This window comes from Aquila chrysaetos, chromosome 21 (assembly GCF_900496995.4).
Source record: "Aquila chrysaetos chrysaetos chromosome 21, bAquChr1.4, whole genome shotgun sequence".
Classification (NCBI taxonomy): Eukaryota; Metazoa; Chordata; class Aves; order Accipitriformes; family Accipitridae; genus Aquila; species Aquila chrysaetos.
In genome coordinates this window covers 22,803,034-22,825,044 of record NC_044024.1, presented here as the reverse complement: position 1 = coordinate 22,825,044, position 22,011 = coordinate 22,803,034, and the positions used below count along the sequence as shown (strand labels likewise).

Genomic DNA, 22,011 nt, shown 5'->3' with positions numbered 1-22,011 from the left:
CAGGGTGAGGGCATTCATTGCCCTGCCTGGCGGGGCAGAGGGGTCACCTCCTGCTGCTGCACCCCACTCTGGTGTGGCCGAAGCTCCAGGGCTGTGCTTTATTTAAAAGGTAGAATAAATGCTGCCGAGGGGCACCAGGCTGCATCTTCCAGCCCACCGTCTTTAACTCAGCATCATGCCGGCGGTGGCTAAGTGGAAGCTGTCCCTATCCGTGCCCCTGAGCTCTTCAGGCCATCTTGCCTGGCCTATGGGTCACTTGAATTAATTGTAGGCTATAAAATTGGGTGTTGGACTAAGCCACCCAGTGCCTGTCTCCTCTGAGACTGCAAACCAAGATCACGCGAGTTTAATCCTCCCCCTGCCTTGTTACGGGTGTTTTCCTGACCCCACGCCAGATCTAACCAGGTCTAAGCCAGAGGGAGCACCAGAGAAACAACAGGGTTGTGGGAAAATTGCCTGTTTTTAGGAGGCTCTATATTTGGATTTGACTCCCAAGCGTGGAGTGGTTGGTGTTTCTCCCCCCAAACAAACGTGTGTGTATATCCGGCTGCAGTACAGGGGATTAGGGAAAAGAGAGCGGAAGAGAAGCTGGCGCAGCCGAGCAGCCCCACACGCCGTGGCAGGGGGGCTCGGGGGGGTGGTTTGGGTAGTTGGGCAGTGCCTGGGATTTCCCATCCTGGGTCAGCGCAGGGCACAAGGTGCTATCCAGGCAAAACTGCAACCCATCCCCTGCCTGAGGGCAGTCTAATTTGATGCCCAGCTTTGGTGGAAGGATGATGGGGCCAGATGTCCTACCTCAGCTGAGACTATTTGAACTAAATGTAATAGAAAATGAAAGGAGACAATGAACCAGATGCTGTTGGATCTTTATAAAGGTAAAATATAAGGAATAAATTAGGAGTATGGAAGCACTTAACCCTTCTGGGAGGGGGAAGGAGCCTGTAACACCTGGTCAAGGTGTCTGAATTAAAAAATGAGGATCTACGATTCTATGATCTCGTGTTTTCATTGATTTCAGGGCACACATCATGTATGAAGAGGTATGAGACCAATAGCGGGTTGGCTACAGAGAGCAGAAAGGACTTTAGTTTATGGGATGGGGTAACACCGCAGTGACTGGGCATCCCTCCACTGAGCATCTACTAGAAGAGACTGCTGATACGACCTATTTCTTTTCAAACAGGGGCTTTTGCAGCTCAACCCCGACCCAACCCAGTCCATAAGACCCAGCTGTAAATCTGAACCCCTGCAGAGGCTTGAGGTCTCCTTTACAAGGCAGCTGCAGCGGTTCCCAAGCTGCTTTTGCATTGCTATAGGGTTGAACTCCCTATAGGCACCCCAGCAGGAAGCAGTTGTGCTCTCTTAATTATAGAAGCACAACTTCTGACACCTGCGTCACTACAGAAACTTTGTTTGGGTTTCCAAGAAGCTGTTAATTCCTTATCGCTTTTGGTTTGGGTTTTTTTTTCTGACTTCAGGGATGTTGATGGAGTCATGTTTAGGGGGTCCCAGGGCAGTTACGTCCTTGATGGTATTTGAAGTGAGGCATCTGCTGGAGAGGTGAGGAGGGAGGGAAAGGATGGCGACTGGGGGGGGCTGCCACATTGCCTATAGCCCCAGCTGAGCCGCCTTAAGCTGCCAATTTTTGCTAGACCCAGAAAAATAAATCAATAAGCCAGCTCAGCATTTCCTGGGCTTGCCTTCACCTTCATCAGCCCTTGTGGTCCCTTAAGTTTGTTAATCTCTTGATGGGCCTAAGGTAATATTCAAAGGAAAGTCCATTTGCTCCTGTTATTTATTTCTCGCCTGGGCTCCATCACCTCCTGTTTGAGGCAAGAATTGCCCATCTTCACCACCTGCTGTTTCAATCATTTAGTTCTCTGCAGAGCACTCTAAGCAAGTACCTTGGAATTTCCCCGGTATAAGCAGGATTTAAGGTCTTTCTGCTGATTTTAGTATCCTCAGTGTTTTCTGCAGGTTTTAGGTTTCTACTCAAATGAACCTAGTTATGGTTCTGCTCCTTCTGCCTCCGAGCAAAGCCTGGGAGCAGGAGCCAGCGGGGAGCACGGCCAAGGGCTGCCCGGAGCTCAGCGACTGCGGTTCATGGAAAAAAAGAAGTAGCATTGGAGCACCGCACAGGGTGCTTCTCGAGCCAGTGTGTGCTCATCAGGTCTGATCCTGCAAACCTTGCTGAGGTGTGTGAACTGGTGCCATCCCCCTTGGTTAACAGGGGTGGTGAAGGTCTGCTCCTGCACCTGAGCTGGAAGAGATTGCTGCTGGGCTGCTCCTGTGCCTAATTAGGGGAAGGGTTATTAATGAGGCCCAGAAGGAGGTACAGGATGATGGCTCTGACTTGGGGATGAGCAGCTGTAGTGCTCCTGTGCTGGGTAAGAGGTTTTTTTTTTTTTTCTTTGGAGGGTCTTTGTAAAGGGCAGCCTAGAGCTGCTAGGGTGATGGTGCTGGGGGGGCTGGAGAGATGGTGTGGCTTGGCCTCCTCACCCCCAGGCAAGGTAGGGAGATGCTGGGATGCTGAAGCTGAGGATATCTCTGGAAGGATGGATGCTGAAGCAGCTGCTGTGTCCACATAGCTATAGGTTTCTTCTCTCGTGGGCATGTAGCCAACCTCCTGGGAGCATCACTGCTCAGGGCTCTGCAATGACACCCCTGACAATCAAACACCAAAATCCAGTTTCAAAAGTCAGTAGGTCAGAAAGGGCCAGAGCTAGACACCATCCTGAAGGCAGGACAGAACCATGCTGTCTTAGTAACTGCTGTTGGTCAGCTGGTGATGTGTGGCCCTGGTCTAGATTTCATTCTAGTCCATAGGAAAAAAACAAAACAAAAATCTCAGTATCTTTAAGGAAAGTTCTCTACGGGTCATTCAATAGTTCGTGGTTTACTGGTTTTCTTATAGCATGGTTATCTCTACAGAAGCAGCCAAGGAGGTCTGGAGCACTTGCTATACAGCAGGTAAGTGCACGAGGTGTTTCTGATCAGTCACAAATTCGGGGCCCACTCCAGTGATTTTTGGGCCACGGGCAGCTTTAGGTGAAGAAAGTGGAAATAATATTAGTGGGAGGGAGGGGAAAGGAATTGATGCGATGCACCTTAGGCTAGCTAAGGTGGCTGTTGGCAGGTGCTGATTTAGCAGAGGGAAGAAAAAGCCCTGCTGTTTGTTAAGATTTAAGGGCTGTTACATCATAAAAGCTGGGTTTGGGGGGAAGAAGGGCTGAGGGTTGTGCGGTGTTACCCTCGTTCCTGGGAGATACACAGACAAGCATGTCAGCATTGCTGCCCCTGGATTTTGTGGTTATTGTGTGGTTTGTTTTTTTTTTTATGCATCTGAAGGTTTTCTTCAAGCCCACCTTATGAAGCTGCATGATTTCCTCAGACTTTCACCTTTCTTTTCTGGAAAAATGAGCTTTTAGCTGCTTCCTGCAAAGAGGAGAACAGGAGACAACACTGCTCAATGCTCTGAGTGCAAATAGAAAATGCAATCCGGAGAAGAGCCCTCATTTTCACAGCCAACCCCCCCAGCCTCATGTGTTTGACTACCCAAGGCAGGCAGTGCTGCGTGCGCTGGGGCTGCCCATGGGTTTTTCCCTTTGTGCTGGCTGTTATGGGACGGGGAGGGGGCTGGATGCGACCTCTGTGTGAGGCACCAGCATGGCTGAGCTTTTCCTTGGGAGAAGCATCAGCCTGCCAGCAAGATGAAAACAGCCTCAAATGCCGCCGTGCTGCGATGCTGTTTGCTCCGCCAAACATCGGGGATGACCCATCTCCTCCTCCTCGGAGCAGAAAGACAACGTGGTCCTTGCCTGGTGCGGTGGCACTCGAAGCAGGCACTGCCGGCAGCGCAAGCTGCCGGTGACGCAGCCGAATACCTCCGGCTGCGGTGGCTCTCGGTTACGCTGCGCGCTTAAGTGTGAGCTTAAATCCCTCTGATGGGAACCGCAGCGTGGAAGGAGCATGAGCTACCCAGGCCTGGCCCGTTTTGGGGTGCAGCAGGGACAGTGCTGCTGATACTGAGGAAAGGGAGATGAAGGCAATGCAGCCATGGACAGCTTTGCACTAGGGCGTTGCTCCCTCTTGCAGTATTCGTGCGACTTTGCAGATCAGGACTGAAGGGTACCAGGACGACAACTGCAAGGTATTGCCTCTTGTACCCACCACAGCATCCTTCTGGACTATCAAGAGCCCCCCATCTCTTGTCCTCCTCTGTAGCTTAATGAACACTCTCAAAATCTCACTCTTCCTATGGAAAAGGCGTTATTCTCCACCTCTCCAAGACTAAGGCAGCCACACTTTTGCCCACTAATTTTTTTTTCCTGGCAGATCCACCCTGCTCTCAGGTATATTGATAAATCTCTTTAGTAAAAAAGAAAGTAAAACACCAGACTGCATGAGCTCTGTGGCACAGAGGTATCGCAGCTCCACCCCAAGCCAGGTAGGGATGGACAGGAATGTTTGGAGAAGCACTGGAGCAACTGGGGTGGATTTTTGGTGCTCAGGTTAACTCTCTGTGAACGGGCCGATGGTGTAAAAAGTTAAGGGGTGCTTTGCTGCCTATGCCCAAAGCCAAAGAAAGCATTTGCAGTTTGATGCATCACTGAAACAATCGGAAAACCAAGTGGAAAAGTCTGAGCTTGGGCTGCTCCATGGAATGATTGATATGATGATCCCAATTACACCTAATTGTGGTTATCCTATTAATGACACCCTCTTTCTGTAGCACACACCTGCCTCTCCATGGGAAACACTACTACTATACCTTAAAACACCAGTTACATCCAATGGAAAAGCAGCAATTAAATCCACTAAGCCTTGCTTAAAAAATGATTTCACTTCCCTCCAGTATTTTTAACATTATAGAGGCTGTTTCTTAAAACAAAAGCAATTCCTTCAGTTGTGTGACCTCCTATTTATCTGTGCAGGAACGCTTCCAGACCGGGCGCTGATGGAAAGCACTGCTGGGTTTGCAGGGGCTCTACAGAGAGCGGCTGGGGCTGGGAGAGCCCTGCCTCGTTGTTATAAGCTTTCAGGCAGCGCTGCTCGGAAAGTTTGTTTTCTCTGGGGGTGTTTTTCTGGGGTGGAAATAGGAAGCTGGGCTCCTACTTGTGTCGTGTCCTGGCTGGGGAATGGGCTGATAAAGCTTAGTGCTGTTTCACCAGGTGTCTGTGGGTTGTCAAATGAGTAGTTTGAAGCACCTGGCCAAAGCCAAATGATCAGGGTTTGCCCAGGTGGCCTTCTGCGGGAGGAGGAGGAGGAAGACAAAGGTGGAGAAAGAAGTAGCCTTCCTCCCAGAGAGGAAGACAAAAGAAGCTGGGAAGAAGTTAACAGTGCGCCCAGCCCACGATGGCAGCTCCGTTCAGGAATAAGGAGCCTGGATAAAACCGAGGTAGTTTTTAAAATCTCCCCATGCGGGCTGTTCAGTAGTGGTGGAGAAGGTGCGGTGAAACCTGGCGTTGGGTGGTCTGACACGTGCCCGAGGTGAAGTGCCTTTTTTTGCCGTCGGCACCTGCAAAGCTGGGGTGTTGGCCCCCCCGCAGAAGAGCCCAGACCCCTTTTTGCACAGCAGTGCCGTGGCCGGGCTTGTGCCCAGGCCCGCCGCACCCCGCAGCTCCTCAAGGCCAAGTCCCCGTGCCTCAGTTTCCCCATGCACCAGGGCTGCTGGGTGCCGGGGTGGGGGGGGGGCTGTATCCCCAGTGACCCCACCACGCCGGTGGCGGGAGCAGATGCGGCCACGCTTCCTCCGATTGTTCTTATGGCGGGGGGGGGGGACGGGGGACGGGACGACACACAACCCCGTGGGCTGCGGTGAGCGGGGTCAGCATCTTCCCCCCCCCCCAGCCCCCAAATTTCCCCTGTGGGCATCGCCGCCCGGGCGCAGCCTCCCTCACCCCGGGGCGCTGCGGGCGGGCGCGGAGCCTCCTCCGCGCTTTTCCCGCGGAGCGCAGCGCGGCCGGGGCGGCGGGGAGGAAGAAACGGGGACGGGACACCGGCTCCTCGCCGCACCGGCTGCAGAAAGTTTCCCTCCGGGCTCCCGCTCGCATCCAGGCCCGGGACCTTCTGAAGAAAAAAAAAAAAAAATTTTTAAAAAAAATTTTTTTTTTTTTTTTTAACTTTTTATTATTTATTCTTCTTCTGGTCGGGCAGCGGCGAGCACCGGGCGGGCCCCCGACGGGCCGGGGCTGCGGGGGATGCGCGGCGGCGGAGGAGCAGCAGCAGCAGCGCGGCCCGCGCCGGGCCTCGGCGGGCGCCCCCCGCGCCCCGCTGCCCGCGGGAGGCCGCCGGCCCCCGGGGGGGCCCTCGCCCGGCCCGGGGCGGCCCTCGCCGCCGCTCTCTGAGCGCTCTGCCGGGGCCGGGGGGGGGGGGTCCCGGGCCGGTCCCGGGGCCGGCGGCGGGAGGCAGGTCCCGGGGGCGGCCCGGCGGAGGGGGCCGTGCATGGCACGGGCACCCCCTTTTCTAGCTTTTTTTTTTTTTAATTTTTATTTTTCTCGGAGGAGCTCGCGCCATTAGTCGCTTTTTGGGGGGAAAAAAAAAAAGTTTGGGTATTTTTTTCCTTTTTTTTTTTTTTTTTTTTTTTAAACATTTCGACTTCAAGACTTGCAGTTATTTCCCGGGACGGCGTTAGCGTGCGGCGGCGAGGCCATGCGGTGAGAGGTAAGAGCGGGGCCGGCCCCGGGAGGGGGACCCCGGTGCGGGGCTGGGGGCGGGCAGGGGCGGCGGCGGCTTCGCCCTGGGAGCCGGGACCCTCGGGGGAGAGGGTGGCATCAGTTCTTTTTGTATTCTGACCCGATAAATACGTGTCAGCCCCCCTCCCCGCGCAGGTACCTGCGGGACAGACACCCCCCCCCCCCCCCCCCCAGTGTGAGCTCAGAGCTGCGAAGTTCAGATTAGTTTTGGAAAAAAACCCGCTGTCTAACGTCAAATGGAAATCTTTTTCTTGGTTTTGTTTTTGTTCGAGCTACTGAGGAAGTACCAACTTGGAAGTTGAGCTGGGCAGTTACTACTGTGGGCCCAATTCTGATCGCAGCCTGTTTGTATTTTCCACAGTATGTGTCAGATTTCGGTAGTTTATGCCTGGTTTACGCTCGCGTGAACTGCCTAAGAACTGGGTCATTACTCACCCAGGCTGATTTAAAGTATGTTTGAGTCCAGGAGAGTGTTTCTGTTGGCTGTGGCGAATGGTTTTTGGTTGGGAGGGTTCAGTCCTTACTGGTTTTAGTAGTCCCAGGGAAGCCGATGGGGCAACCTCAGTGAGAAAGTCTTAGTCATGTGTTTACGGAGCCTGGCTGGAGGGTTCCTGTTAGATGCCGTGTTCAGATCTCCACCTCTGGTTTTGCTTTACATCTTAACATTTATTAGATATTTCAAAATACAGGGATTAATAGCTGATATAACCTCCCTGCTCCTCCCTCGCATTTTATTATAAAACGAGGCACGACACTTTCCCCCAAGTGACGACAGCTCACGGCAAAGCCAGCACCAGCTCCATTTTTAAATCGGGCCGGGCTGCGGTGCAAAAGTCGTGTTGCACAGGACTTAGCGGCTGTGTTGGTTACAGGTTACTAAAACCTCAGTCTGTGATGCAGCGAGCTGGATCTAAACGTACTGTAACTGTTCAAATCAAGTATTTGTGGAATGCTGCTCACTCCCTCCACGGTATCTTCACTGATTGGCTTTGGGGTAAATAAAAGTGCCAATTTTACGTCTATTAAAGTGAGTGAACTTGTCCCGGTCCGCGTGGGTGCTTTGCTGGAGACCCTGCACAGAGGTGTTTGCACTGCCCTGTTCGTGTGCCGAGGGTGCCCGGTGCCGGCAGGACGGCTCACGCGAGCGGCATTCCGTCCCCGATTGAACAAGTGACCAGAGCGGGACTGGGAGTGCCCAATTTCTGCTGTGCCATCTCGTTTCCCTGCTGCGGTGTGAATGCTGTTCACGCCCTCGTGCACAGCTGGAATTAATTAATTTGATTTCTACGCGTTCCTGTAAGGAGAACCAACTGGGTGGTCGTGTCGGGGCGGGAGAGGGGTGTGCTGTGCTGCCCGGCATCCGCGTTACCCGCGGAGGTTATGCGACGAGAGCCGCTCGGAGCAAAACCTCGATACAGCAAAAGTCCTGTATCACCGAGGTGCCGGCTGCGGTGGGGATGCAGGGCAGGACGGGCGGCTGTGCGGCCTCAGGGTGGGCTCTGTCGTTCAGAGCGGTTGTGGCGACCGCGCTGCCATGCTTTCCTCCTGCAAAAGATGACCCGTCCCAGGGCCCAGAGCTCAGCCGGTTGCTGGTGGGGTTCTCAAACCGGAGCGCTGGGTGGTGGTCATCGCTCCCAGGTGGGACGTGAGCCCTTTGGCCCGAGGAGCCGGTGGTCCGCGGGGAGAAGCTGTTCGTGGGAGGAGGAAGAAGCAGGTGCATCGCGTGTACGTGTGCGAGCGAGGGAAGGGAAAATGCGTCGTCTCCTTCGGGGGAGCCTCCTGATGAGTCAGGCACTGGGGAAAGGTCTGCCTTGAAAGGATGAGTCTGGAAACTACAGCTCCTGATCCTGGGTACTAAAAGTCATGGGTGCAACAGGTTCATTTTCTGGCTCTTTGCTCCATTTTTGGTTCATCCCATACCTGTTGCAAACGTTACCTCTTTCCATCCTGGTTCCCCAAGCACCGGAGTCTCTTGCCCTCTCCTGCTGCTGTTACCGCTTGTTTTCCTGAGCACTAATTGCTCTCAACCACCCTGTTCAGGGCTTTTTTTATTCTTTTCAGCTTGCAGGCTTCTGTGAAACTTGCAGGTGAAGTGTGAGAATGGGTTTGCTTTTGGACTTACCTTACTAAGACCTCTCAGAAATAGTCTCAGGAATCCAGAGGATCTGAGGCTGGGAGCTGAAAACCACCCAGCTAATTACTGCAACCTGCTTACGCTTGGAGCAGTTATTTCTGCCTGTGTTTACCCGGCTGTTTGTTTGTGTCTCGTGATCTCAAAGACTTCCCCAATTTTTGCAGTAATATTAGCTGATTTAATAAAATCGCTCTGCCTCACTTAAAAAAAAAAAAAAAAAAAAAAAAAAAAAGCCCGTAAATAACGTGGGTAAAACAGAGGAGAAATAGAAGGAGCAAACAAAATGCACAAGGAGCACTGCTTCTGCCCCAGGACAGGTGGGTGCTGCTCCCACCCTGCCTCCTCCATGGGCCAGGTTCCTGCCAGCACCACGAGCCAGGGATCTGAACACGTGTCTTGCCCCAGTGGCCTCTTGCAAGCCGTGTTTCAGGTCATAAGCATCAGCAACTTTGATTTTCGTGGGGCTTTTTTTATTTAAGGTTTGTTGTATCTGGCCTTCTTGCGTCAAACAGGCAACAGCTGCCTGTGGAAAAGTGGTTATTTCTGTGTTCGGTGCTGACATTGGGACGCAGCATTAATTTTCCGTTAAATGACAGATTTATTGGAGTTTTCTTCATCTACACAATATGACCTGAAAACCTGAGTTATAATTTGCCAGAAGGGGGCATTTTTTGCAAACATCAGAAAGGATTTCGGTAGCACAGGAGATGGGCAGGGTGAGCTCGGCTTGATAATTAAAGCAGGCAACGATGCACGTCTGGAAACCGCAGCCTCTTGGGGAAGGGTTCCCCGGTGCCTAAATGGTATAACAAAATATTGTGCACCTACACGCTAGCGAAGGAATTTTGGGGCGTCGTGTGCAGAGGGCTGAGTGCAGGGAGACCAGTTACCTGTCTCCCTGCAGCCTGCAGGGCACTGAGTGGTCGTTAAAATAAGAAATCACAGAGTAGTGTTGGATTTTTTTTTTTTTTTTTTCAATGAAGCCACTTAAAAATGCATTTTCCAGCTATCTCCCTGTAAATGGCTTTTTTGCTGTAGGTTGAGCTCTGAGAGCTTCACACTGCTCTGATGTTCTTGCATGTGGTTTCTCCACTTTTCCTCTCTGGAAAAAGGGCATCATCCCAGCTGGAGCCCACAGCTCTGCGTCTCCCTTCCTTTGAACACGTTGCTGAGCTGCCCGTTGCTTGTCCTGACCCAAGCCAGACACACACGGGCAGTAAAGCCAGTCCTTCACTGTGGAAACACCAAGGAGCTTTGCTGGGGCTCTGGGAGTTGGTTTTCTTGCGTGGGGTGTTTGTTGGATTTCGGGTCCCAGCCAGCACGTGCTCTCCGGCCACACCATCTCTGTCCTCATCTCTTCTGTCCACATCCTAAACCCAGAGGTCCTCCTTAATCTTGGGATCAAGGGTTTGCTTTTTTTAAACAGTTATCTGCTGTGAAGTTTAATGAAACATTTATTTACCAGTCGCCTGTTCAACATGCGAACTGCTGGGTGTACAGTTTTTCCTCAAAAACTGGCCTTTTTATTGTGTATCGGCATACCTCTGGAGCAAAGGCCCCAAGCGCTGGGTCTCTAAACAGCTCGTAGCAATGTGCTTTGCAACAATTTATGCTTTATATGTATAAATCCAGCAGTAAGGGACTAAATTTGGCCAGTTGTGTTAGTTCCAGGAGATCTCATTAGAGGTCCTGAAGCATCCCGAATTGTTTGGGATCACTGCTCAGCCAGGTTTGGGTGCCATCACCTGTTTTCTGACCTTTTTCCTCGTGAAATAAATGCTGAGCTTTCTGCACATCCATGGCAAGGGGCTTCCTGGGCTGATGGGGAAGGGACTGCTGTGCAGCGTAAGGGCAAGCGCTGCTGGATGTAAAAGAAGATACTTGTATTTTCCATATTTTACTATGGATACTTGTGGTGGGTTGACCCCGGCTGGATGCCAGGTGCCCACCAAGCTGCTCCATCACTCCTCCTCCTCAGCTGGACAGGGGAGAGAAAATAGAACAAAAGGCTCTTGGGTCGAGAAAAGGACAGAGAGAGATCACTCAGCAATTACTGTCATGGGCAAAACAGACTCAATTTAGGGAGAAATAACTTTATTGCCAGTCAAATCAGAGTAGGGTAATGAGAAATAAAACCAAATCTTAAAAACACATTCCTGCCAGCCCTCCCTTCTTTCTGGGCTTAACTTTACTCCTGATTTCTCTACCTCCTCCTCTGAGCAGTGCAGGGGGATGGGGAATGGGGGTTGAGGTCAGTTCATCACACGTTGTCTCTGCTGCTCCTTCATCCTTGGGGGGAGGACTCCTCACTCTTCCCCTGCTCTGGCATGGGGTCCTTTGCACGGGCTGCAGTCCTTCAGGCACAGCCTGCTCCAGTGTGGGCTTTGCACTGGGTCCCAGCCTCCTTTGAGCATCCCCCTGCTCTGGCGTGGGGTCTTCCCTGGGCTGCAGGTGGAGATCTGCTCCACCGTGGACCTCCCTGGGCTGCAGGGGGACAGCCTGCCTCACCATGGTCTTCACCACGTGAAGGTGGGCACTAGCAGGGGAATCTCTGCTCCGGTGCCTGGAGAACCTCCTCCCCCTCCTTCTGCACTGACCTGGGGGTCTGCAGGGTTGTTTCTCTCCCGTATTCTCACTCCTCTCTCCCAGCTGCTGTCACGCAGCAACTTTCCTCCCTTCTTAGATCTGTTTTCCCAGAGGTGCTACCACCGTTGCTGATGGGCTCAGCCTTGGCTGGCGCCGGGTCTGTCTAGGAGCCGGCTGGCATTGGCTCTGTTGGATGTGGGGGAAGCTTCTGGCAGCTTCTCGCAGAAGCCACCCCTGTAGCCCCCCTGCTACCAAATCCTTGCCACGCAGACCCAATACAATACTTCTAGGCAGATATGTAACTTCAGGGCCAAAAAAACTCGTAGAAATGGTTTCTGCCACCCTTTGAAAAAGATTATAGAAAAATAAAAGACACCAATATTTGATGACAAGTGTCACAAGTGGAGCTAGAGAGATGGTAATGATGAGATGTTAGAAAGATGTTGAGTATGTAAGGGTGATCCTCCACCCTGTGTTGCATGCTGAACATTGCATCTCCTGCAGCTGAGAAGGGTCAGAGGTCCCTGGACCAGGGAGGGGATGGCAGCAGAGCCCAGGTGCATGATGTTTGCAGCTTCAAGCCCGTAGCTCTTGTGTCGTGCTGTCAGGTGGAAAGACAAAAAGCTCTTGAGCTTAGAGCAGGGCGCCAGTGGCATCTGTGTCAAGCATGCTGGTTTAGTCCGTTCCTGTTTTGCTAGTAATTCTCCCCATCTGTCCTCAAATCCTTGAGCCCAGCAGAGCTGTGGAATACCCAGTTGCTGTTTTGCTGTAGGATTTTTTCATTTGCTTTTCTTTGTGTTTGGGATTGCAATCCGTTTTGATCCCTCATTCTCAGTAGAAGATCCAACAGGTCAACAATGGAGCATTTTGAACACAATTGCTACCTCCTGGTGTCCGATGCGGTGCCAGCGGTTGCTCTTTTCTCGCCAGGACCTGTGCCGTCTGTGGACCGGTTGCCTTACTGCGAGATGCACGGGGCCAGCCCCGCTCCCGAGCTTCCCGCACTGCGAGAGCGGTGATGTTCAGGTTCAGCCCAGCCAGGGTAAGATTGAAGCCTTCCAAATCATAACCTGCTCTGACGTGATGTTTTCACAAGGACTGCATGGTAGTGAAATATCCGTGAGAGAAAGCCGCGTCCAGATGTTGCAAAAAGCTTGGTGCGATAATGAATTATCCACAGCCATTCCCAGGCTGGATGGCTTCTGTTTCGAGCTGCTGGTGTGGTTTTGCCTGCTTCCTGGCCTGGACTTGGTTGCGGTGCTTTGCTTGTTGCAAAAACAGCGGCCTGGGAGCCTGGAGGAGTTGCCCTGGTGCACTGCAAAGCGGCTTGTCTTGTGGCAGCGCTTTCCCATGGTATTTTCTCCCGGGAGCTGGCGCGCGCCGCCGCACAGGAAATTCTGGTTGCACCATTATTGCAGAGCCTATTGTTTGGGGCAAGAGCAGGATTTGGTCTTGCTCACATCCTAAAATGTCTCGCTGTGTTTAAAAGGATGTTGCAGAGTATCCAGGGCTGCTGGCAGAACGGCAGAGCTCAAAGCTGGTTTTGCGCAGAGTTCACACTTAGCCTGGATCCCTGTGTTTCTGCTCAAACCTACTGCTCAGGTTTTTCGCAGGAATCCTCAGGGTTAAGGAAAACGTGGAGTGCACCAGGAGTCAGGGCATGGTGCCTCATCGCAGTTTGCAGCTTCTTGCTGCTTAGCCCGCTCCTGCTTGTGGGTGCTGCATAGCAGACGCGTTGAGTGATGCAAAATCAGCGTATGCGGGTGTGTGGGGAAACCCATCAAAACGCTGCCTTTGAGATGCCAAAAAATGTGGCCTGGATCGCACAGGTGTAAATAGGCAGGTACAGCACGTGGCAGGCTCTGTTTTCATCTGCCGCAGTCTCGTGGCGTGACCGAGGATGCCTGTTAACCTGTCCGTGCCTCAGTTTCTTATCTGAGCGGTGGAGTGAACGCTGCGCTGCCTGTGTTTGCTTTCACTTTGTTTTTTTCCCCTTAACTAATCTTTGTGGCTTAGATGGTTGGCAGCGATAGCTGTATTTCCCAGGCTGTGCTATCCAAGTTGCAAAACACCGTTCCTCACCCGTGCGAACCACAGGTCCTCTCGCGCAGGGTTACGCGTAATGTTTTGGCTATGACTCGCCCGCCGGCAGAAGCAAGAGGATTTGAAAGCTTTTCTGTCCGAATTGTGCTCTCCCTTGCTGCCAGGACGGTTGCTCACCCCTCGGGTTGCCTGCCTGGGCTCTCAGCTCCCCCTCGCTGGGTTTTTCATTCGCTTTTGGCTGCCATCCCAAAAGAGGGAAAACACCAAACCAGGGCAGGTGTAAAGAGCGAAGCTGCATGCATGACATTCCTCTGCCACTGCACGTCAGGGCAGAATTAAGTGTGGAAGTTCCCAGGGCTCTTGCAAACTCTGCATCCCAAGAGCTGAGCTTTTGCTGCCCCAGTAAAGCCCCGGAGAGTCTGCGCAGGCAGCCAGCCCCTCCGTGCGTGGGCTGCGCGGTGCTGCCAGCAACCTGCCCTGCGCTGGGAGTGAATTTGCTGCTGGAGGCTTGTCTCGGTCCAGCTGCCGTGCTTCAGTGTGCGTAGGTGAGGGGTTGAACCCCCTTGGATCTAACGCTGGCCGGTGAGGGTGTTATCACCCGGCTGGCGAGGCAGCAGGAGATGCACGCTGGCCCCTTCGCTGCTACAGCAAGCTGTTGGTATCTTTGCTTCAAAAGACACCGGCTTCAGTTTGAGGGCTCTGCTGGATTCGTGGAAATAGGGTGGCTGCTGCTGCTGTGCGCTGGCAAGAGAAAGTGACCCAAAAGGCTTCTCTGATGCTACGGTGACGAGCGCAGCAAAGCACGTGCCTGGCAGAGGGATGAGGAGCCTGGCAGTAGCGGTCCTGTGTCCCTTATCTGAGCAAGCCACACTGGGAGCGGTTGTAGCTCGTTTGCTCTTGCTGTTCCTCTTATGCTGGGCTGCTGCGGGGTAGCAGCTGACGCCGTCCCCCTGAAACTGGGTTGACATTGTCTGCCAGAGGCCTCCCGTACACTCAGAGACTTGTTTGAGAGAACCATTAATTGGTTTAAAACTGCCCCGTTTCACTTGCGGGTATAGAAAATGCCTATTGTGTGTAAAAACAATGCCACCGATGTAAGCGTCTGCCCTCAGTGCTGGAATTGTTTAGCTGAAGTGGTATGAAGTCGCGCGTCTAGCTGGAGCGGTGTGGTCGCGGAGCCTCCGGACTCTCGGTTTCGGCCAAGCAGTTGGTGTTGGGCTTCACCGCCGGACCACGGCAGTGCCTGACCTCCTTCGCCCACGCTGGTGTAGAGGATGCTGTCGGCTGGAGCGCGGCACCGGGGTCCTGCCTGAGCTCGGGCAGCGCAGCGGAGAGCGAGGAGGAGGAGGAGAGCATCCACCGGGTTTCTGAGCAGCACAAGGAGTTGGGTTTGCACTGGAAGGTTTGCCCAGCGAGCAAAGACACCAGCCCCAGAGCCCATTACCATCTTTCCATCCCTCCCTTCTGCTGTAGGGAGTTCGACAGCGTTCCTGGGTGTAGACCACGTCCTAGGCTTCTGCTCCGCTCTCTGATTTCCACACCCTAGACTGGAGCTGAAAAAGACACCGGCAGCAGCGAGAGCAGGCGAGCAACACACTGCGTCCCTCGGTGACCCACTGCGATCACGCTCGGACCATCCGCTTATCAGTAATGGGGAAAACCGGGAGAAGAAGCAGGGCTCAAGGTGGTGGCCTCTAAGAATTTTCACACCTCGCTGTGCGTGGCTCCACGGCGCGGGCAATGCCGGCGGGCTGAGCGCGGCCGGGGCGGATGCATGGGAGCCCACCGCAGCCCGGGGGATGCTGTCTGCAGCCACAGGGGATGATGGCTGCCTGTGTTTTCCAGTGAGATTTTATACAACAGCGGCCGGTGAGTTTACTTTATATGGTGTAAGTCCTGCCAAAACAATTTCTTCCTGTTATTGCTCCTTCAGTCTTAGGGGAGCGATAAGAGCCTTTTGTAGGGAGCTGGTTTCTCCCAGGGGCTCTCCTGCTCTGAGCCGGGAGCTTTGAGCAGCAGTTCCCAGGGTGACTTTTCCTCGGTCCTTTAGCTAAATTTCAAAGTTACATTTAGTTAAATGATAAAAGGAATATGTGAGTATAGTCTGTGAAGGGTCTCTCCACAACCAAATGGATCGGGTTTTTTTTAGGTGATATTTCCCATGAATTATCTCTTCAGTTGCCCAAGGAGGTAGTTACGGATGGCAAAGACCTTGGCCTTGAAGACAAGGCTTGTGTTAACATATATTGAAGTGGAAGCTGAGACGACATGGGGCTTTGCTTGGACCTGGGCTGGAGCTCGGAGAGCACCACAAGTCTCGTCACTTCCCCGGCTCAGACCTGGTAGCTTCAGCTGATGTTTCGTGTTGCCGCACCGTTTTGTTTCCTGACGCTGAATGGGGTCCAGCTGAATGGGTGCTCTGCTCTCAGGGCTGCTGCATGCTGCAGTGACGGTGGCAGGTTTTATTTCCAGCCGGAGGGCTGCATGGATACCTCAGGCTCCCTGGAAAGTAAAGCACCTTATTTTTCCCACCTAATTCTGGCAGAATTAGGAAGATGGCATGGAGTTTCAACAGCTGGAAAGCTCTATAGGCTGGGGGAGCGATTTGCATGGAAAGCTTTGTCAGCTTCATAGCAAGGAAACACCCTTGCTACAGAAATGCTGCATTATGTGGGTTTCCACTCCTGCAAAGGAAGATGTTTAAGGCCAAGCCTTAAATATTCTAAGGGGAGTGAAGATGGATCTTAAACCCCCTTCTGCTTGGTTTTTAATTCTTTTGAGTGAACGAACTGAACCTAAAGCAGAACCACAAGAAGGTTTGCTGGGTTCCAGCGTGGGCCCATGGCAGGCGGTGCCGGATCAGCCGCAATTGCTTATGAGAAAGGAATTGTTTCAGGTTTCCCGACTGCAAACACAGTGCCAGAGCCGGGAGGGCTCTTGCCACCGCTTAACAATTTGACTGAACTGAATAGGCTCCACTCCCGTTCCTAAGAGCAGGCTGCTGAGAGGAAGGAAAAACAGGAAAAAATTCAGTTAGTCGCTAGGCTGAGGTGCTGCCCTTCTGCGTAAGAGTGGCAGGGCAGTCCTGGGGTGCTGCAGGTCCCCACTTCACCTATGGAGAGCAAGGTTTGGGGTGGATGTGTGCCTGGAACGGTGTCTCTGGTGCGGTTACCCCGCGATGTGGCTGCAAGGGGAGCAAAAAAAGGCGATGCTGCAAACCGCCCCGCGTTTGGGGCTTGTGTAAGAAGCGTTTGGCTGCAGAGCAGCTTTGTTGTCTGATTACGGTGCACGACGACGACGTTGCCAGTCTCCTGCTCTTCCCATTGCCTCGTTAGCCCAGCCGCAACTTCTGCCGTGAGCGATGCATCATGCCTGGTGGTACACAGATCATGCAGAGTGCTTCCCACCGCCGGCAGCAAAGGCAGCACGTTGGGGAGGCAAGAGAAAAGGGTGCCACAAAAGGCTGATGTAAATGGGCAAACACCTGAGCGTGCGGGTTATTTTGCAAGCAGGAAGGGAGCTGAATTCCTCAGCTGGGCTACCCAGCGGGACCTTCTGCCCAGGTCTAATGCTGTGAACTGCGTAAAGTAAGTTGGTGCTTGCAAACAAGGGTCCTGCAGAAGGGATCTGCTGGAGCAATAGCCAAATCTTTGCTTCTGACTCTTCAGTGGTTGGTGTTTTCTCGCTCTGGGATACTACAGCAGTGCCTGTAATAACCCCCAAGGGCAGGCAATGCCTTTCTGGCCTCTCTCTGGTCTATAATTGGTCCCTCTGACTTCTTGCCATAGTAAGTTAAAGCCAAGTGTTTTAATAAACTTTTATGAAGATAATGAGTTGCATTAGGTAGAAATATTTGTATAAAAGGGAAGTAAATAAATGCATTTCAGGGTATAAGGCAACTCATGTTTGACACAGCTAGAAGCAATTTTCTCCAAGGCACGGATTATTCCATAATTGCTCGTTAATGAAGTTCTTGCCTCCTTCCTCTGAAGCATTTGCCCTTGTCCAGAGCATAGGAGGAAGCAGTGGGTTGTATAGAACCCGTGATCCAGGCTGATGTGTTTCTACTCCTTAATACTCCTCTGATTGTAATCAGTGGGTTTTGCACCCATAAAGAATTAGGGCAATGCCATGTAAACTGTCTATAATAAATATAGGGAGTCTATTCATATGGTTTCAGGCTTGAACTTTCTGAGTGATAATTACTCTATAATCTTTCCAGGCACCTTGCTTTCATTCCTGGAGAGTTTCACCTTTATTTACAGCTACAGCATAAACATGTTTGATAAGACAGAGTTGAAAACACAAGGAAGATTTTTTGGGGGAAGAGCTTTACTGGAGGGTGCTGCAGGACAACTCCATGGATGTGCGCAGTGCTATGGCCAGTGGACACAGACTCAATTGCTAGATCCTCCTTGGGGCACTGTTCAGAAAAGCAAAAGCATTGCCTGTCTTCCTTCAAGCACACTCACAAAAGGAGGTGCAACTTTTGCTGGGAGCAGGAAGGAGCCATGGATTTAGGTACAAAGTTGTCTTTGGAGACCAGGTCTGCCTGAATGGTGGGGTTGGAGAAACCCCTCTGGTGCTGCATTTCCCTGGTTCTTTATATACCCTCTGCTGCACGAGGATAAATCTATTGCAAGAATGAATACTGAGATCCCTAATTCAGGTTTAGTTTAGGCACCTAAATACATGTTTGAGCATGTAAGTGGGAAATCTGATTTTTATGCTAAAGGTGCAGCTTTCCTCCCTGGCGGCTGGGACACGGCTGGGTAGGAGCTGTGGTTAGGGGTGTCTGCGAGATGGACGGGCTGTGAGCATTTCCTGAGCGTGCAGGAGGGTTTCTAGAGAGGTAGCAATCTGGGACAAGATCTTCTGCAGAGAGTCCAGTGAAGTACTCTTTGGAGCCCTGTGCTAATGTGCTGTTTCCTTCTGCTGGTGGTAACAAGCTGGGGTTCAGCCTCATGCAGCTTAAACTGTGATTTCTAGCTATGAGGGTATGAGGAGACCATGTTTTGAGCTGGGTGAACGACAGCCAGATTTGGCCTGGAGGCTGTGGAGCTGCATTGCTGTAGTGATGGGTCAGAACTTCATATTCAGCATATAGCCCAGCTCCCAAATGAGATGCTTAATTCATTTATCTCTTCCTTTGCCCCTTTTCTGCTATTGCATCCAACAGCCATTGAAGCTGCTGTTGAAGCAGGGTGTCAGAAGAGGTGCGGCTTGGGAGGAAAGTTCAGCGCAGTTTTCTTTTTGGGGTTGAAAACAAACTGAACATGGGCGTATGCCTTTGACGTGAGGATCAAAAAGTTTGGTTTTAATTGGGTACACTGGCGCTCCTCTTGCTGCCTCATTCCTGGCTTCCCTGGACCTGTTTTCCTCACCCGCTGGGGGCCGCGGGGCAGAGCAGTCGCTGCCCAGCGTGCATTTCTGTACCTACGCCCTCAGCCGATGCTGTCAGGATCGAAGCATCTGCCTGCCCGTGTGCAGGGGGAAGCTCTTTGCAGCCCTTCCCAATTGCCACGTCTTTGAGGGAGATTATTTTTGCCACGCTGACTACGTCGGGTTTCTCGATTTTCTTGCTGCGAGTAGTTGTGAAAGAGCAGCTGTTCAGCTAATGCCAGCGATGGCTTTCCTGCCATCCCCTGGGGCCCTCGGTCTCGTTTGCACGCTGCTGTGGGGAGGAGGGAGCATGTATTTGAAGACAGACAAGAAAAAGCCCAAGAGGAATTGAAGTCAGTGGAAGATCCCTCTGGCTTCTGTGGGAATTGAGTTTTGCTCCGGTTTTCTGCTGGACAAGCCCACACTCTTAAACACTTTTTCTTAAGCACTTGTTTTGTCTCCTCTGAAGGAAGAAGGGGTCACTTTTTCCACACTGCTGACGTGAACGGTGAATCACAGCTGTTGTGGGAAGGTGCTGTTACTGGGACCAGTAACCTGTCAAAATATTTGCCATCTTCATCCTGATGTCCTCAGGTGTTCTGCAGCCCGCGTGCCAAATGGTTGGGTATGACCACAGTTCAGAGTGCTTTTTTGATACTTCTCGAGTGGGATGGACAGGAAGGATTGACTCCTTAAAGAATTTTTATTTCATGGGAGTGATATAGCCTATGTATGGGAAAGCCTGCTCATTTTACTACAGGAAGGAAATGTGTCAGCGCGTAACAAAGATCCAGCATATGGCCTGTAAGCCAAGGTGATTTTGCCTCGGTACCGAGTGCTAGCTCCAGCCAAATAAAAGATGCAACGCTGGAATAACATCCAGAAAACTCAGCAGATTTTGCAAACCCTGGCAGTGCCGGTGAGCTGGAGCCAGGGCCAGCCCTGCCCTGCCTGTGCGGGCAGGTCGAGTGCCAGCGTGGGAGTTTCTGTAGCTCTTGCGCCAGCTGAGCCGGGTTTGAACCTAATCATTGAGAAAACAGGAGCTAGTGCACCTCGACTCTCTGTGGGCTGGTCCTGTGCCTCCAACAGGGTGCATGTCCTTGCAGAAACATATATGCTTGTCTTTTCCAAGATGTGTTACTGCATTTGCAGTCTGATGCCCGGCTTGCTGTGGCCTGCTGCTGTGAAGGTCCAGGGCTTTCCAGAGCTGTGGCAAGGGTATCACTGCTGCTCGGTGTTTGCTAAATGCTGTAGTGTATAAAGAATTCAGGTTTGTGTGACATGAGCTGGCAAATCAGCGTGTCAGTTTTTCGCATGATAGCAATGTTCATATATCCATGCCGTGCAATTTCCTGCACAAACTGGATGTTGTCGGCATCTGTTCCTAAACCGTTTGTGCTTTTAAAGCACGGGTGAAGATGTAAGAGTGCTGGGCTCACCCTTGGAGATGGGGAGATGCATCTTCAGAGGGGATGTGATGGGCACTTTCAGGGTGACTGGTCCTGTCCTTTCCTGCTTATGGATTTTGCTTAGTCCCTTACCACCCGTAGCAATAAATTCACTTGCTGTTGAAAAGGAGTTACTACAGCGACTTAACAGAATATAGAAGAGGGTGAAATAAAAAGATGCCTAATACTTGGCACAAAATCCCCAGCTCCTTGTAAAAAGATTCAGGCTTTGTTCCGTAAATGGTGATAAGGGGAGCCTTTAGCTGCTCCTGCTCAGCTGGGTTTTTAACCCTAAAAAAGGGATAAGTGTATCCTTGAGGAGGGCAGGGTGGGAAGGCAGAGGAGACATGACCGTGTGGCCACTTGTGTGTGCACAGCCCCATCCCGGCAGCCGGGGTGCACGGCGGGGGCACAGCCGGAAGATGAAAAAGCTCATTGGTAATGATGCTAATTGAATCCGATGTTGCTTCCCTATGTTCAGAGCCGGCTGCTGCCGCTGTCGCCCAGCGGAGTGTGGCTGGCTCGAGCGGGGCCCTGGTGCGTGAGGAATGTGAGCTGACAGCCCCTTTTGCGGGGAAAAGCCATGCTGGTGAGACCGTGCAGCGGTCCAGACAGGGGATGCGCTCATGGTGCCTGCTTAAAAGCTGCTTGTTTGGTTTAGTATCTGTTTCGGGTCAGCAGGGCAGGCTTGCATCGACAAACCGAGGTTTTGAAGTCTTGGGTTATAAGACGTGCATGTGAGGGCCAGCTCTGGCCAAGCTGGACTGCATGAATGCAGGATAACACCTACAGCAATGGCAGCGTTGTCACCAGAACTGGGCTCCAAACATCACGCACCCACTGACAGCTCCTGCAAAGCAACCACTGTGTGCGTCAGCCTGGGCTAACTGTGTGGTCACAGCCCATGTGTAATGGCTCTGGATGCAAATAAGGATTATTTTTCACTGTTGCTATTGAGGGTGGAAGGCAGGAGAAAGGTGTCTGCATGTCGAGGAGGCACCTTGTGACTTTTGAGGGTTCTGGGCATGGGGTGGGCATGCCTGGATTTGGTGATACACCTACCTTGTGAGGGAGAAGTAAGGTGCAGGTGGGTGTCAGACCCCTAAAAGCTCTGTGCCTCTCTGGGATGAAAAGCCCCAGCCAGAGAGCAGGCCAGGCACCCAGCAGTCACAGTGCTTTTCTAGAAACACAAGACTAGGTTTTTCACTTGCCTAAAAGCAACGCCACCTGCCTTCCCAAGTTGGATACCCCCGGAACACAGCAGTGGCCAAATGCACAGCAGGTGCATCTCCAAATATCCAGAAATGGGGTTGATGGTACTCAAAAGCAGTGCAGAAGACTCCTGAAGCAATTGTTTGCTGTTGAAGGCAAAGGCGCTTGTACACCCTGGGCAGCAATCTGAGACTTGCCACCAATTTCAGAGCACAGTAAGGCTATACCTCACCTTTTAGTCAAAAGGCTTTGCTTGATCAATTAGGTTTTCTGTAACGTGGTGCTTGGGGAGTTGAGAGCAAACCAGCAACCAACTGTTGAGTCCTATGCTGTTGTGTCTGTGCTTAAAGGAGGTGTTGGTCATTGCGGTTTGCTGTGCTATAAAGCAAGGCTATGTGGCAAGTTTGTTCCTAGCAGCCTGTTTATGAGAGCTGGGAGCAGCCCTCCAGCCTGCGTCGTTGCCTTCCCATTTCCCTCTTTTGGCACGGTGATGCGTTTGGCCTGTTTGATG

The 22,011-nt window shown here is 52.1% G+C and overlaps 1 protein-coding gene and 1 long non-coding RNA gene across 6 annotated transcripts in view; one reads left to right on the top strand and one right to left on the bottom strand.

Annotated features, from left to right (window-relative positions):
• ARHGEF9 (Cdc42 guanine nucleotide exchange factor 9) overlaps positions 1-22,011 on the top strand; it is a 239,427-nt gene that overhangs the window by 4,600 nt on the left and 212,816 nt on the right. For all 5 annotated transcript variants that reach the window (XM_041118918.1, XM_041118921.1, XM_041118919.1 and 2 more), the window contains exons 3-4: positions 1,019-1,232; positions 2,915-2,970. The gene's annotated coding sequence lies outside the window, so the exon portion shown is untranslated. The remainder of the gene's footprint in view (positions 1-1,018; positions 1,233-2,914; positions 2,971-22,011) is intronic.
• Positions 3,317-4,328, bottom strand: LOC121232491. The gene is made up of 2 exons (XR_005931018.1): positions 3,885-4,328; positions 3,317-3,832 (listed from the first exon to the last, which is right to left on the bottom strand). It is a non-coding gene; the product is annotated as an uncharacterized LOC121232491 (long non-coding RNA).